Below are 5,258 nucleotides of genomic sequence, written 5' to 3'. Positions count from 1 at the left end.
AACTCCAGGAGCCCTGAGTCCCAGCCAGGAGCCCCATCCGAGGGCCGAGGGCAGGAGCGCAGAGCCCCGCCCAACAGGTCAGGGGCACGAATTCGCAATCCTGGGGCAGCGAGGGTGCGCAGGAGGCGGTGGCCAAGACTCCAGCCGCCGCCGCCTCGAGAAGGGCGAGGGATGCCGACAGCTCCCCCGCCGATGCCCTGCACCCCCAGAAACCGAGGTCCGAGCAGCCGCCGCTGCCTTGGGTGGGGGGGCGTGACACGGCTGCGCGCGCCGCGCTCTTGGCTGGGGCTGCGCGGGCCCGGGGCGCCGCGGGCGGCTCAGCTGCGGCGGCCGCGCTCTGCGCCTTCTCCGGGCGCAGCGCCTGGGAGCACGAGATGGGCCGGACTGATGCTGCCGCCGGAGCTGAGGTCTGGCCTGGAAATCCGATCGAGACACCACGTCAACCGGCGCGGGGAGTCCCGTGAAGACATGAGGGCGCCAGGAGCGCAGGCTGGTCCTTGAGAGCCCGGGCCTGGGGGCCGGGGTGGGGGAGGGGAGGCGCGGGGCCCCGAAAGGGGAGGGGTCGGGAGGCGGTTGTGAAGGAGGGAAAGGAGAGCAGCGAGGAGGCGCCCGCGCTCCCGAGGAGGGGGCTTGGGGTGCGAGTGGGTGACGCGAGGCGCTCCTCCCCGGGGTGCAGGGAGAGCGCTCAGCGCGTGGAGACGCTGCCGGGCTTGCGTCTCCTTCTTGCCGGGTAGATCCGGAGGAATGTGTGGAGCTCCGCGCAGACCAACCGAAGGGGGCAATCTGAACTTGACCGAGGTCACCGCGCCAGGCTTTGCCCCCTCGCCCCGCGCTGTGAGGGAGGGCGCTCCGTCTGGTGGAGGGCTACACTGGGCTTTCCTCGCGCCTGTCGAAGGCTTTCCTTCCTTCCCAGGTGTCTAGCCCTCTCGCGTTTCTGCAGGGCAGAAGGCAGTGGGGGAGGAGAGGAGCTGCTTGCCGGAGTCCTCCTAGCACTCCGAAGGAGAGATGTGGAGCGGCCCAGTGAGGGAGGCAGAGTGTTTGCCAGGGGACGCTGAGAGTGGGGATGAATTTATAGGACTCTCACTCTGTGACGTGCCCTCCAGTGGCTTTTCTGATTCGCTTTCTGACCTAAACACACATTAGTTTAGTCCCCATGCTAGGGCCAACACGGTCTCCAAATACCTGCTGGCTGAAGTCAGAGGCTTTGCATATCATGTATTACATGGCAGGCAATGAAGAAGGCTTCTGAGGCTGGCCGGCTCCTCAGTCCTAGGCTCCATTTTCATGCTGTTGTAATATAATATCAGATGTGGGGTAGGCACATACATTCAAAATCCCAATTCCAGAGGGGTAAGATCATTTTATCAGGAACAGGTCAAGGGAGGTGGGGATAAACCTGCTTTTATCCCGATTTTGGAAAATGCAGATGGGAAACCTAAGCAAGCACTTTCTTGGGTGCTGAGTTTCCAGTGAGCAGGGACCCAGCTCCCATTCCTGATCTCTGTGAGACCTTTGAGGCATTCCTTTTGTTGGTTAGCTTACCACCAGAAGCAGCCAGAGCCTTCTTTTGTAGAGGACATGAGGAGGGCAAGTCCTTACACACACCCTGCGCATGACTCTCCCCATAAATACATTTCATTCACACAGCGCATGACATTAGCTCTGCCTTTAAAATAATATACTAAATAAGGTATGTCTTTGCTCAGCTGAAGTCTGCTTTCCGGAAGCCATTGGGACCTGAATTCAGTGGGACCTCTTTTATTTTATGAGCTGGGGCCAGGGAAAGGGTATACAGGCTCAGTTTACATCCATGTACCTCTAATTCTGTGACTCATCCGGTTGTTGGGGAGTATGTGTTCTTCAGGTAGCTGATACAGACAATAGACAGGGGAAATGTGTGTGGCAATGTGGGGAGAAGATCACGTATTATTAAACTTCTTGAAAGTCAAAGATCAGCTACCTTTGGAGGTTTGTCAGTGAAGCTAGTGTGGGAGGAAAATTGTTCTTACTAATGTTACCATGATTTAAGATGAAGCGGAATGAAAATCAAGTCATCCAAACATACCTTAGCTGAAGTTAGGATGCTCACTGTAGTTCTGCAGAATGTGACGTTTCCTTTTTTGTTGGATTTATGGTAGAAATGTAGATGGATTTGGAAATGGGAGGGGAGAATAAGCTTAACATATTTATCATAGTTTAGCATTGTTTTGGGAATTCGAAGGCAACCCTAGTGAGTGTTCCTACCATGAATGATTTCTTCATTTTCAGAAGGTTTTTCACTGGGGATGGTCATGCCGTCCAAGCACCTGCAAAGATTTAGTACTTGTTATGTGCTAGACCCCAGAATTGTGCTGACTGGGCTTTTTGTGGTTGCAGAGAACAGACACCGCTGCGTTCACCCCAAGTAATGGGAGTTTACTGTGGAAGGAAGGCTGACCGGAATCTCCACCGCTCAGCCACGTGTCTCTGAAAAGCCTTCCGGAAAGGCCACCCAGCCAGGCCTCACGAAAACTGGATTGAAGTTCAGGAACTGGAAGGTCATTCAGGATACGGCTCTGTGGCTGGGTTATCTCGCTGCCCCCTGAGCAGCAAGCATCTGGGATCCCTACTAGCAGGCTTAGCCGCCAAGGTGATTCAGCTACTCTCTCTCTCTCTCTTTCTTTGATTGTCTCTTGGCTTCTGATCCTGCTACCAACTGCTCAGCTCTCTGTTGATCTCATATTTTAACTCCTTTAGTGAAAGAATCTAACTGGCTGCACTGGGCACTAACCAGATGCTAGAGTTGGACTCAGTGTTTATATCAGGCCTCCATTTGGTTGCTGGACAGCCTGTAGATCAGCAGACCTTGGTCAGGTGCTTACTCCTGGGCTAGTCACCTATGGCCATGCTGTTGGGGTCACATGGTATCAAGCCTGGCCACCTTTGCTTAAGAAACTGCCCAGGGTTTGTCCTTGCTTTCTTTCCACAGGATTTGTGCCCCCAGAAAGAACTGTGTTAATGGTAGGCTCTTGGAGTTTAACAAACCTCTACTACAAGACTCAAAGATGAATAAGATACATCTCCTGGTCTCCATGCACTTACCATCTGTAAGAGAGGGAGACATGCCCGCAAGTAGTCACAGTGTAGAGTGATAAATGCTCATACGCACACAGAGGTATGTAGGAGGTGCTCATGTCTGATCTTCACATGGCCAGTCAAACCCTGGAAAGATTATGAAAACATACTCATGCCTTGGGCCTATTCTTGGGCAATTCAATGAGACTCTCTGGAGCAGTGGAGCCCAGAAGTTGGTATTTTTTTAAATGTTCCCCAAGTTGTTCTAAGTACACCTGGGGTTGAGGTATCAATTAACACTATTTTTTTCAATGATTATAATCATTTTATGATTCTTTCTGAGAACAAAACTAAGAGATTCACCTACTTTGATAGTCCTAGAACCTCCTAGGACTAAGGCGCTTCCAAAATATTAAATTTCTTTTGGAATACTACTGATTATCTTGAAATTGTAATGTAAAGGAAAATGTAAAATTGAATTTAGAGTTAAAGCAAACACTTCTAGTTTTGAAAGAACATTTATTTGCATGATTACAACATTCAGATGGCTGCAGAAAAAGGGAAAAGGTCTGAAGTGGTCAAAATCTCCTAGTACAAAGCCCAACATTTAAATGTACTGTAATTGGTATTGACAAAAATCTCCTCAGTCTCGGGCCTTGACAGACAAAGAAAAACAGTTTCTTCTAAAGTGACTACCATGAAGGTGGCTCCGTGGCGCAATGGATAGCGCATTGGACTTGTAAAGTGACTACCGTGAAGGTGGCTCCGTGGCGCAATGGATAGCGCATTGGACTTGTAAAGTGACTACCGTGAAGGTGGCTCCGTGGCGCAATGGATAGCGCATTGGACTTGTAAAGTGACTACCGTGAAGGTGGCTCCGTGGCGCAATGGATAGCGCATTGGACTTGTAAAGTGACTACCGTGAAGGTGGCTCCGTGGCGCAATGGATAGCGCATTGGACTTGTAAAGTGACTACCGTGAAGGTGGCTCCGTGGCGCAATGGATAGCGCATTGGACTTGTAAAGTGACTACCGTGAAGGTGGCTCCGTGGCGCAATGGATAGCGCATTGGACTTGTAAAGTGACTACTGTGAAGCAAGCATTTGATGTCTTAGGGACAAGAGGATGGCCTGATGTCACAATCTCAAAGCCCCCAGCTGCTGTAAGTAGGGACCCCTCCATAGCTCCATCTATTCCTTTTTCTTTCTTTCTTTTTTTAAAAATTTATTTATTTATTTATTTATTTATTTATTTATTTAAGTGTGAGAGAGAGAGAGAGAGCATGAGTGGGCGGGGGGCGGGCAGAGGGAGAGGGAGACAAGCAGACTCCTGCTGAGCAGAGAGCCTGATGCGGGGCTCAATCGCAGGAACCTGAGATCATGACTGGAGCTGAAATCAAGAGTTGGATGCTTAACAGACTGAGCCACCCAGGTGGCCCCCTACCTTCTCCTTTTTTCTAGGAAACAAAGCTAAGTTCGATATGAAGTTGTTCCTCAGCAAAGTCCAGGAGAGAACAATCTGCAGCCCCACTTTTGCTCGGAGTAGGTTGATTGTCTCCTGATAAAGTAAAAACGACACACTGCGAAGAATCCTTACATTGGCCCTAGATCTCAGCCTTTTATCCGGGAAAACCTGCCTGAGAATCAGAAAGAGAGAAGCGAGGATTGTTCAAGCATCTCATCTCCTCTTTGAGAAGAAAGGTTCAAAACCCTCCTAATTTCCCATTTCATTATCATCATCTTCATTGGAATTTGATGTAGATCTCTAACTGAAAGAGGTTTCAATGATGGATGCTCTCTGTACTGGAGGATCTTACAGTCCCAGGGAAGAGAAAACACAAACCAAATGAGAAAAAGTAATATAGGGTATGATGAGGCTGTGGGCCACGACTATTACCATATTTGGAACTCAAACTAGGCCTTTCTTGGGGAAGGTAAGTGTGGGGGGGTGTTGGTGAGGGGAGCATTCCAGGCTAGGTGGAAGGGGTGTCTGGAGACTCAGTGCTCAGCAGTGAGCAGCTCTTAGGGGTGGTGGAGTGGCGGGTCAGCCTCTGGCCATTCACAGAACGTCCTGGGGGAGCTCCCAGTGGGGCTCTGCAGCTGGTCTGCCTGTAAGGGCCAGGCCCCATGTCTCAGGACTCCCTCATAACATGGGTCATGACAGCTGAAATAGAATCCATCACTTGAGCAGGGCAATTTCCTTTTC

The sequence above is a fragment of the Eumetopias jubatus genome, unplaced genomic scaffold (genome assembly GCF_037043125.1).
Source record: "Eumetopias jubatus isolate StellerSeaLion01/CBP00866 unplaced genomic scaffold, mEumJub1_p1.0 scaffold_5, whole genome shotgun sequence".
In the NCBI taxonomy this organism is placed as follows: Eukaryota; Metazoa; Chordata; class Mammalia; order Carnivora; family Otariidae; genus Eumetopias; species Eumetopias jubatus.
The sequence above is the reverse complement of the archived record's forward strand: the minus strand, read 5'-3'. Positions refer to the sequence as shown.